The 12,319-nt window shown below is 33.5% G+C and overlaps 1 protein-coding gene across 3 annotated transcripts in view; it reads left to right on the top strand.

Moving 5' to 3' along the window:
- LOC129741865 (neuroligin-4, X-linked-like) overlaps positions 1–12,319 on the top strand; it is an 862,824-nt gene that overhangs the window by 782,351 nt on the left and 68,154 nt on the right. The gene's annotated exons all lie outside the window — the stretch shown is intronic.

The raw sequence follows: 12,319 nt of genomic DNA, 5'->3' as shown, positions 1-12,319 counted from the left end.
ACTGCCCGGGAACGACATTTAATTGAAAAATTTTGAAATATTAAAAAAAAATCCCTTTCATCTGGAAAAGACTGTAAACAATTTCACAAACGAAGTTCATAATCATTACAAAATTTTTCTAAAACTAGCTTAACACTTTTAAACCATGAAAACTTTAGTTGAAAATTTTAAATTCGTCTATCATTCTTTTACCTATCAAAGCTTTGTAAGGGTTTTACTTCAGCCTAAAGAATCTGTAAGTTTTGGAAGCGATTTTTTAAATTTTGATAAAGCGCAGCAAGTTAAAGTTTGTATAAAAAATTTTATGAAAGAAACCTAAATTTAAATAAAAAAAAAATTTATTAAAGGTCTAACATTCAAATGATTTTCCGTAATGTACAGCTAAGTTCGATTATGGTAACTCAACGATATTTTATTTGGAATATACGACTGGGATCTGAAATTTTAGTGATTTTTCTACAGAGACCTAATCTAAACTAAGTTTTGAAGTACACATTTATACCTGTTGCTTAAGTTGTGTCTAATTGATTAACAAATTTTACAAATCCAACGTTGTTCAAATCAGAAAATAAATTTCTTTATAACCCAACGTTTGTACACGGTTCCTAGTGAATAAACAGTATAAACTGGTCAGTCCCGAAAACCATCCTATTCATTCATTGCGATTTTGCTCATAATCCACAAAATCATTTCCATGCAACCTCAAAAACCAACCGAGTAGTAGTACACAAAAATGTTCTCTCCATTTTCCGATGCCACGAGAAACCATTGCATTTGCTCTGCTCGTAAAGGTAGAAAGAAAATACAATAAAATAAAATAAAGTAAGCCAATCTTGCTTTCGCCTCCAAGAGAAACCGTTTGTCGGATGTTTATTTCAAGTGCATTTAGGTTTCAGTCGAAAGCAGCATCACCGCCATCGTGTTTTCAACTTTGCTCTTTAGGATGGTTCAGATTTATGAAAAATTACCGAAATAATCTTTGAGGTTGAACTTAATTTCAATAAATAGACTCGATTTATCGATCATATATGAACAAAAAGTGATCGTACCAACAACGCATCCTTATGGAACGTGTTTTAAAAACGAAAGTCTCTTGAAGATTTTTTGATTCATCCTAACCACCTTTGGTTCAAACACGCTGCAATAATGTTCACTCTAACCACCGTGTACAGAAGTCATGTGGAACTGTTGCCGGGGCGAGCGAAAAAAAAAAATACACATTTCGCTTGGAAGCGTTCATCTCTTCCGAAGTACCTTCCTAGTGCTAGAGTTTGGGGGTGAACGGTAACACCATGAATGCCAGGAAGTTTTTGCCCAACAATTTCTTTTTCATTCGAAAACAGCATTCGGAAATACAAACCAACATACTAACGAGAAGAGCTACTAGCTACCAAAAATACACTTCAACTTGTTGGTTGGCATTAGCCGAGAAATAGATATTATCGTTCAAATGTACTTTTGGATAATTTATTAATTTTCACTCAGTCATGTGAACGATTGAAGTTTTGGATAAAGTGTAAGTGGATACAGCGGTTTTTAATGCGGTAATACGAACTGCGTTAGAAACCGCTATAATTTCTGAAAACCACGTAAAAAATCCTTACTGTATATCAAAATGGATTTCTGTCTGTCTGTCTGTTCCCTATAAACTGAAATTTGGCAGGTGGGTGCATTTGAGGCCGGGGAAGGTTCCTATTACAGTTTGAAACCCCTCCCTCTTACTGGAAGGGGGAACTCTAAAAAAAAAGAAATGATTTCATAACTTGAGAACCATTTAAGCAAATGGTACTAAATTCGGCATGGGAAGGGATTTGGCTACAAGAAATATTTCTATGCATGTTTGGTACTTCTTCCTTTTTTCCAGAGAAGAAAAAGGAAGGAGCGAGGGGCTATCATACAATTTATAACATAACTCGAGAATTAGTAAAGCAAATGGAACCGGATTTGGCCTGTGGGTATTCCTTTTTCCAGTACAGAGATTGAAAGGAGGAGGTGGGCTTCCTTTCCATTTTTATTGCAAAATTCGATAACTATCAGGGATTGAAATGCTCTTGCTCAAGCGGCTGAGCATCAATGCTCTTGAAGCTCGAGAGCGAAGAAAGCTGGAGCCAATTCTAGCCCAACAATAAATGCTCAAATTAAGCTCATACCTCTTCTGGCTCTAGGAGACAAGGTTTTGCATTTTGCTTTGAGTTTGTTAGCTCAAGGAGCCGAAATTTCTTGAGCTTGCTGGCTCAGCAAAATTGTAACACTTGAGCTTAGTGATGTGTATTGACTTTGCTATTGTGGTGCTGTGTGAGCCAACAGCATTTCTTTGTGCACCAGAAACTGTGAAAGTGCTTGTTGGGATTATTAACATGAATGTAAGAGATTTCTTGTTACTGGTAAAAGTTACCAGCACTAGTAACTATGAAATAGTAAAATTTCGAAATTTTCGGGAAAAACGCCAAATGAAAGGGCTTGTTGCGTGGATTATAAAAATCAATGTAAGAGAGTTCTAGTTACTAGTAAAAGTTACCAGCACTAGTAAATATGAAATAGTAAAATTTACAATTTTTCGGGAAAAACGCCAAATGATAGGGGTTGTTGCGTGGATTATTAAAATCAATGTTAGAGAGTTCTAGTAACTAGTAAAAGTTACCAGCACTAGTAACTATGAAATAGTAAAATTTCGAAATTTTCGGGAAAAACGCAAAATGAAAGGGCTTGTCGCGAGGATTATAAAAATCAATGTTAGAGAGTTCAAGTAACAAGTAAAAGTTACCAGCACTAGTAACTATGAAATAGTAAAATTTACAATTTTTCGGGAAAAACGCCAAATGATAGGGGTTGTTGCGTGGATTATTAAAATCAATGTTAGAGAGTTTTAGTAACTAGTTCAAGTTACCAGCTTTAGTAACTATGAAATAGTAAAATTTACAATTTTTCGGGAAAAACGCCAAATGATAGGGGTTGTTGCGTGGATTATTAAAATCAATGTAAGAGAGTTCTAGTAACTAGTAAAAGTTAACAGCACTAGTAACTATGAAATAGTAAAATTTCGAAATTTTCGGGAAAAACGTCAAATGATAGGGGTTGTTGCGAGGATTATAAAAATCAATGTAAGAGAGTTCTAGTTACTGGTAAAAGTTACCAGCACTAGTAACTATGAAATAGTAAAATTTACAATTTTTCGGGAAAAACGTCAAATGAAAGGGCATGTCGCGAGGATTATAAAAATCAATGTAAGAGAGTTCTAGTAACAAGTAAAAGTTACCAGCACTAGTAACTATGAAATAGTAAAATTTCGAAATTTTCGGGAAAAACGCAAAATGAAAGGGCTTGTCGCGAGGATTATAAAAATCAATGTAAGAGAGTTCTAGTTACTAATAAAAGTTACCAGCACTAGTAACTATGAAATAGTAAAATTTCGAAATTTTCGGGAAAAACGCCAAATGAAAGAGCTTGTCGCGAGGATTATTAAAATCAATGTTAGAGAGTTCTAGTAACTAGTAAAAGTCACCAGCACTAGTAGCTATGAAATAAAAGTTTCGAAATTCTCGAGAAAACGCCACATGAAAATGCTTGTGGTTTTTGTTTAACCAATAGATGCAAGAATGAGTTCGTCTTTCGACCTGTTCAGGTTATATTTTAGTTGGTTTGACTGATTTTAATTGATCATTGTTGAAAACTGTTTGAATGATTTGAGAAAAATTAAGTTAAAAAACATTTTGAAGAGTACACTTTGAACTAATTATGGGCTGGATGCAGGAAAGGTTCGATAAGCTGTATTCAAGTGAAGTGCATATATTTTACATGTTTTTGTATACAGACCCCGTTCGTTTTTTGGCAACTTTCGATTTTGGCAACATTCGATTTATGCACATGTGCCAAAATCGAACGGTTTAAGAAGCGACATTGCCTTTTAGTTTTCCCTTAAGCAGGACCAATATAATTTAGACAAACACCAACAATATTTTTTTACGTTCCTATATGGTGATAGAATACAACAACAAAAACCTTTTTTTTTATTTATAAAGTACTCAAATATTACAAAAAGATGAAAAATTCAAAAATAAAAAAAATACAAACAAAAGAAAAACAATGACAAAAATCAACAAAAAATGATAAAGAATGACAAAAACAGCAAAAAAACAAAAAAAAAAACAAAGCCTATTAACAAAACAAAAATAGTGCAAATTGTTTCAAAAACATGAGAGAAAAAACTATAACAATTTTAAAAATGGTCAAAAATTGACTAAAAATAACGTTAATGATAATAAAAATAGTTTTTTTTTCTAAAAATAAGAGAAAAAAATTTTCAGAAAAAACCGTTTGATTTTGGCAACATAAAATTTTCGGACATGTTGTCAAAAACGAACGGGGTCTGTATTTCCCGGGAAACAAGCCACCAGATTTCCCGATTGGCGGGGACGAAAAAAAAACCGGGAAATGGACACTCTAGTGCTGTCCACAATCAAGTTAAGACGTGTGATTACTCTGCTGGCGTTCTGGTCGATTTGCTCCACTAGAGATTTTTTTTCCTTTTTTACCAAGAAATAAAAACATTTATTTTAATAATCAAGGCGACCAGATCTTCCATTTGACATTTTTCCCGATAATTTCAAAGTTTTACTGTTTCATAGTTACAAGTACTGGTAACTTTTACCAATTACAAGAACTCTCTAACATTCACTTTAATAATCCTCACAACAAGTCATTTCATTTGGCGTTTTTCGCGAAAACTTCGAAATTTTACTATTTCATAGTTAGTAGTGCTGGTAACTTTTACTAGTAACTAGTAATCTCTTACATTGATTTTTATAATTCTCGCAACAAGCCCTTTCATTTGGCGTTTTTCCCGAAAAATTGTAAATTTTACTATTTCATAGTTACTAGTGCTGGTAACTTTTACTAGTAACTAGAACTCTCTAACATTGATTTTTATAATCCTCGCAAAATCCCTTTCATTTGACGTTTTTCCCGAAAAATTGTAAATTTTACTATTTCATAGTTACTAGTGCTGGTAACTTTTATTAGTAACTAGAACCAGGCTTTCCAAAAGTACTGCATTGCGATGACAGCTTTTTCTTCGCCGAACAAACTGTCTCGGTTTGCCTTTCCACTCGGTTCGCTGCTGTACCGTCGGTGACGAATAAAAACGCTTCGGCTACGTCGTACACGTTCGGGAACGAAGACTGTATCTGAACAATCGGCTAAAGCTTGCGCTGCCGAAAGTGTTGTGCTTTAAGCTGTAGCGAACCGAACCGACAGTTCGATTTTCATTCTTTCATGCCTCCTGTTTCGCAAATAATTTCATCCTAACTGTCGGCTGTAGGGAGTGACAGTTTTGCGCAGGACTGTCACGGGCGACTGTCATGCCCATACCGTGTCCATGCCCGGTCGTATGCTGCTGCTCGATTCGAATATTCCAACCGAGCAGCAGCATACGACCGAGGCGTAACGCGATGTGTGGTTTCGGTGAAGGTTATGCGAAAATTGTTATAATAATTACCTTCGATAATAAAAACCTTAAAAAGACATAAATTCAATCGTACAATTTAATACTTTTTTATTATTTTATTTTTATTTTTTATTTAGAATCATAGCCTTAGAAATATTTCACCCACGGGAGAAGTGGGTTGGGATGGAACACATTTTTTGTGTCGATTCGAAGGGAAACTTGCCGCTATAATTTTTCTCTAGAATTTGTTTGAGTATTAGAAAAAATGAAAAAAATTGAGAAAACGAATTGTAAAAAACGAATACAAATGGCAAGTGATGGGAACCATGAAACATAAAATAAATAATCGTAGAAATAATCATTTCGGGGTGAAAATCTCGAAGTGAGTTTTGTATTGAATCTCAATCTGAAATTTGAACATGAAACATGTAGAATTTTAATCCGAATCTAAATATAAAACCCCTCTTTGAAATCTGAATCTGAAACCGGATCTCAAAATTAGAACCTGGAATCTCAATATTAAATTTGAATAAGAATCTGAAATCTCAATCTTAAATTTGAATCTGAAATATAAATCTCAAATTTGAAACTGAAATCTGAATCTGAAATCAGAATTTGAAATCTTAATCCGAATCTGAAATCCGAATCTGAAATTGGAACATGAGATCTGAATCTGAAATCTGAATCTTACATCTAAATACGAAATCTGAATATGAAATCTGAATCTGAAATCTGAATCTGAAATCTGACTCTGAAATCTGATTCTAAAATCTGAATCTGAAATCTGAATCTGAAAACTGAAATGTGAATCTGAAATTCGAAACTGAAACTTTAATCTGAAATCTGAATCTGAATCTGAAATCTGAATCTGAAATCTGAATCTGAAATCTGAATCTGAAATCTGAATCTGAATCTGAAATCTGAATCTGAAATCTGAATCTGAAATCTGAATCTGAAATTTGATTCTGAAATCTGAATCTGAAATCTGAATCTGAAATCTGAATCTGAAATCTGAATCTGAAATCTGAATCTGAAATCTGAATCTGAAATCTGAATCTGAAATCTGAATCTGAAATCTGAATCTGAAATCTGAATCTGAAATCTGAATCTGAAATCTGAATCTGAAATCTGAATCTGAAATCTGAATCTGAAATCTGAATCTGAAATCTGAATCTGAAATCTGAATCTGAAATCTGAATCTGAAATCTGAATCTGAAATCTGAATCTGAAATCTGAATCTGAAATCTGAATCTGAAATCTGAATCTGAAATCTGAATCTGAAATCTGAATCTGAAATCTGAATCTGAAATCTGAATCTGAAATCTGAATCTGAAATCTGAATCTGAAATCTGAATCTGAAATCTGAATCTGAAATCTGAATCTGAAATCTGAATCTGAAATCTGAATCTGAAATCTGAAATCTGAATCTGAAATCTGTATCTGAAACCTGAATCTGAAATCTGAATCTGAAATCTGAATCTGAATCTGAAATCTGAATCTGAAATCTGAATCTGAAATCTGAATCTGAAATCTGAATCTGAAATCTGAATCTGAAATCTGAATCTGAAATCTGAATCTGAAATCTGAATCTGAAATCTGAATCTGAAATCTGAATCTGAAATCTGAATCTGAAATCTGAATCTGAAATCTGAATCTGAAATCTGAATCTGAAATCTGAATCTGAAATCTGAATCTGAAATCTGAATCTGAAATCTGAATCTGAAATCTGAATCTGAAATCTGAATCTGAAATCTGAATCTGAAATCTGAATCTGAAATCTGAATCTGAAATCTGAATCTGAAATCTGAATCTGAAATCTGAATCTGAAATCTGAATCTGAAATCCGAATCTGAAATCTGAATCTGAAATCTGAATCTGAAATCTGAATCTGAAATCTGAATCTGAAATCTGAATCTGAAATCTGAATCTGAAATCTGAATCTGAAATCTGAATCTGAAATCTGAATCTGAAATCTGAATCTGAAATCTGAATCTGAAATCTGAATCTGAAATCTGAATCTGAAATCTGAATATGAAATTTGAATCTGAAATCTGAATCTGAAATCTGAATCTGAAATCTGAATCTGAAATCTGAATCTGAAATCTGAATCTGAAATCTGAATCTGAAATCTGAATCTGAAATCTGAATCTGAAATCTGAATCTGAAATCTGAATCTGAAATCTGAATCTGAAATCTGAATCTGAAATCTGAATCTGAAATCTGAATCTGAAATCTGAATCTGAAATCTGAATCTGAAATCTGAATCTGAAATCTGAATCTGAAATCTGAATCTGAAATCTGAATCTGAAATCTGAATCTGAAATCTGAATCTGAAATCTGAATCTGAAATCTGAATCTGAAATCTGAATCTGAAATCTGAATCTGAAATCTGAATTTGACATCTGAAATCTGAATCAGAAATCTGAATTTGAAATCTGAAATCTGAATCAGAAATCTGAATCTGAAATCAGAATCTGAAAACAGAATCTGAAATCTGAATCTGAAATCCTAATCTGAAATCTTAATCTAAAATCTGTATCTGAAATCTGAATCTGAAATCTGAATCTGAAATCTGAATCTGAAATCTGAAATCTGAAATCTGAATCTGAAATCTGAATCTGAAATCTGAAATCTGAATCTGAAATCTGAATCTGAAACCTGAATCTGAAATCTGAATCTGAATCTGAAATCTGAATCTGAAATCTGAATCTGAAATCTGAATCTGAAATCTGAATCTGAAATCTGAATCTGAAATCTGAATCTGAAATCTGAATCTGAAATCTGAATCTGAAATCTGAATCTGAAATCTGAATCTGAAATCTGAATCTGAAATCTGAATCTGAAATCTGAATCTGAAATCTGAATCTGAAATCTGAATCTGAAATCAGAATCTGAAAGCAGAATCTGAAATCTGAATCTGAAATCTGTATCTGAAATCTGAATCTGGAATCTGAATCTGAAATCTGAATCTGAAATTTGAATCTAAAATTTTAATCTGAAATCTGAATCTAAAATTTCAATCTTAAATCTTAATTTGAAATCTGCATTTGTTTCTGATTCTGAAATCTGAAATCTGAATCTGAAATCCGTTTCTAAAATCTTGATCTGAATCTGAAATCTGAATCTCATATTTGATCCCTAAATTTAAATCTGAAATCTGAGTCTGCAAAGCTGAATCTGAAATTTAAATCCTAAACTTGAATCTGAAATCCGAATTGGAATCTAAAATCTTGATCTGAAGTATGAATCTGAAATCCGAATTTGTATCTGAAATCAGAAATCGCATATTTCAATTTGAAATCTAAAACCTTGAACTTTATTATTCATAAACGACATCCAATATCAGGCTGGAAAACAACACGCATCAATGCGTGTCGACCAACTAATAACGTAAGGATAGCCAGCCGCAGTAGCTAGCTTGAGCTTGAGCTTCAAGCAGAAGTTCGTTAATTCTAAATTAAATCGACCCGAGCGTGAGCCGATGATGATCCAATGCGAATCTCGGCTACAGTCGGACGTTATTAGCAGTACTGTCATGCGAAGTTTAACGCATTGAAAACTGTCACGAAGATTTCCCCAAAACTGTCACGGAGCTTTAAAGGCTATCATATCCACGAGCAAACTTTCGCATGAGGTAAACCAAGGCGTCGTTGTACATAGCACGAATGCGCCTTTTAAAACTGTCGGGGAAGAAATATTCGGAAAGCTTTCACCGGAGTGGATGTGCGACGTTCGCAAGAATACTGTCGTTCGGCAGTACTTTTCGGAAGCCTGACTAGAACTCTCTAACATTGATTTTAATAATCCTCTAATACTGGTAACTTTTACTAGTTTTTAAAACCGTCCAACATTGATTTTAAAAATCCATGCGACAAGCCCTTTTTTAGTTAATTCTCGAACAGCAGCAGTAAAAACAAGCTCAACAAATTTGAATTGGTTGAGTCAACAAGCTCAAGCTCCTCTGGAGGCATGAGCTAACGAGCTCACAAGCCAAAAAAAGAGCTAAGGTTTCTTCCAAATAAGAGCTTAGCAATACGAAGCTCCGGAGACAAAAACGATAGGAGCTTCGTCGATTGCTTTGTAAGCGGAGCTATGGAAAAAATGAGCTATGAAGCTCGCTCAAATGAGACTAATTTTCAATCCCTGATTCAAATTCCATTCAAGCAAATGGAACCAAATTGGCTTGGGAGGATATTTAGATGTTATGCCAGCAGATCGAGGCCTAGAGGATAGCATTCTTGTCTCCTAATCAAAAGGTCATGAGATCGAAACCCGGTCGTGAAATAACCTGGCACACATAGTATGATGAAGGATGGCGGTTTAAGCATTAGAGAAATGCTAGCCGGGTATACCTTGGAATTGTACGCCTCAATGATGCAGCACATGCATGTGGATGGATCTTTTCAAGGGAACTTGGATTGCACTTGGAGGTCCAACCTAGATATGTGTGTACTCGTAGTGCTACAGGTAAACAACTGTAACTTCAACCAATAGTGCAGGGGTGTCATGTAACATAGCAAATTCAAAATAGTAACGCGGGGTAATCAATTAAATGGTTGTAGTGGACTCTTTCCCCATCTGAAAAAAAAAATTAATATGGGAAAAGGTTCTACGATTGCTCGAAATTCCTCCCGATTTGCATTGAAAGAGGGGCAGGGAGAGAGGAGGAGGCCCATACAAAATTTGCAATACTTGATACTTGATCAAGCGAGGGGAATCAAATGTGGCATGTCAGGGTATTTCGATGAACGAAATTTTCCCAAGATGGTTGAAAGCTCTTCCCACCTTTTATTAGAGAAACATAAATAGGAAGGGAGCTCCCACACAATTTTTTGGATAACTGGTGAAATAATTGAGCGAATGGAACTGAATTGGGCATGGGAGGATATTTGGATACGGAAACAGACTCTTTGGTTGTTTGAGACCCTTCGCTGATCCCAGTAAACAAATAAGAAAACAAAAGGGGCCACAACAGTTTTTGTAAAGATATCGAGACTTCATCAGTCGAAAGGCACCGAATTTGGTATGGGATTGTATTTTGATACGATTAATGTTTTTATAATTTTATGGGACCCTTTCCTTCTTCCATTGAATGAGATAGGAAGAGGAGCCGCGAGGTTCATACATTTTTGTTACATATCTATACAGTTAGTTATACAAAAGAAACAAACTTAAGTAGAGGAGGGTTTTTGGGATATGGGATATGAGTTTATCCGGAAACCCTCCAGTGGGGAGATGCATAGGGAAGAGGAAGGCTCTCATAATGTTTTTGCCTAACTCGATAACATTTTAAGCAAATGGGGTCAAATTTGTCGTAGGAAATTATATGGAAATAAAAGTTAAAGGCTTTCAAGGCCTTTCTTTTCAACAGAATGCTTGAAAAGAGAGAGGGGTACACACTTATTTTTTTTTTAATAATACGAGAAATGATCGAGCAAGTTTTTCATAAAGGGATTGGACCACTAGACAGAGCCAATTTGGGGTCATTTTTTAATTTCTCAAACCCTGGGGTCGTAAAAGCTTCGTTTTGGTTCAAAACTCATCCATGATTTTTTGCAGATTTTTTAAGTAACGTAAACATGAGTAAATTTAACGAGAATTTATAGATTGGCACAAAAACCATTGGCAGGATGGGTTCCACAGGACAAACAAAAATGATGTTTATTTTTCTGTTTAATATATTCAATTTTCCTATACAAACCTATGAGTTCAGATTTAATCATGTAAACGTACCTTAAAAATTTTGCATAAAATCATGAATCAGTTTTGAACCAAAACGAAGCTTTTAAGACCCCAGGGTTTGAGAAATTCAAAAATGATCCCAAATCGACTCAGTCTATTGGGCTACTAGAAACGTTTTTCCTGATTGATCAAGCAAATGGAACCAAAGATGGGTCGGGAGAGGATTTTAATACAAGTTAAACATTTATTGTGGCAGAATTTAGAAACTTATAAAATAATAAATACAGTGTTTTATTTTTAGATACAAAATATAGATTGGAAAACAAATTTCATGACAGGTTTGAAAACAGAAAAAAATATTTAGGAAAACAAGAAAAACATCTTTTGTTAAATTTTCATCAATTCAAGAAGGTGTAGTCACACCGGGTCAGCTAGTTGTAAATAAATTATTCAACAAGATGATAATTATTCTAAACTAGAAATTTAAAGTCAATATAATCGAAATATCAGAAAAACGAATGCGAATAAATATTTCGAATAAAAGCAGAACTCTAAACTTTGAACATGAGAATCAGTGCACAGAAAAAGAATACATAAAACATAACATCAGGTATGAAAACCAATTGAATATGAGCTCTGATATAAATTTCAGATCCGGTAACAAATTAACCATGATTAATTTTGTTTAAAAATTAATTATAAAGGTTTTTTAATAATTATTTTAAATAAAATTTCGTTTCTATTTTTTCAATTGAAAAGTTGATAAAAATTCATCTGTATCATTTTGAATTTAAAATATTATTCGATCTTGATTTGAAATGTGAATTTTTGATAAGAAAAATAATATTCTTTCAAACTTTAGACAATTCATTTAAAACACAAAGATGATGATTGAATGTTAATTGATAGAGAAAAAAATTATTGCAAGAGTACCAGGGATCACAATAAGAGATAAAAATCTTTATTTTGAATATTATTTTTCCAGTTATTGAGATAAAAGGCTAAATACAAAAGGTCGTGGCTTATTGAGGTTATCACTTAAAACTTTATATATTGAAAAAAAAACATGTTCAATATCTCATTACTGTCATAACAGGTTGAGAAATGGGTGATTTATGGAATGATCAAATACGATACAGATATGAATAAAAATAATGAATTTCAAGTTTTGTTGTCAATATTGAGAACACGATG

This window comes from Uranotaenia lowii, chromosome 2 (assembly GCF_029784155.1).
Source record: "Uranotaenia lowii strain MFRU-FL chromosome 2, ASM2978415v1, whole genome shotgun sequence".
Lineage (NCBI taxonomy): Eukaryota > Metazoa > Arthropoda > Insecta > Diptera > Culicidae > Uranotaenia > Uranotaenia lowii.
The sequence above is the reverse complement of the archived record's forward strand: the minus strand, read 5'-3'. Positions and strand labels throughout refer to the sequence as shown.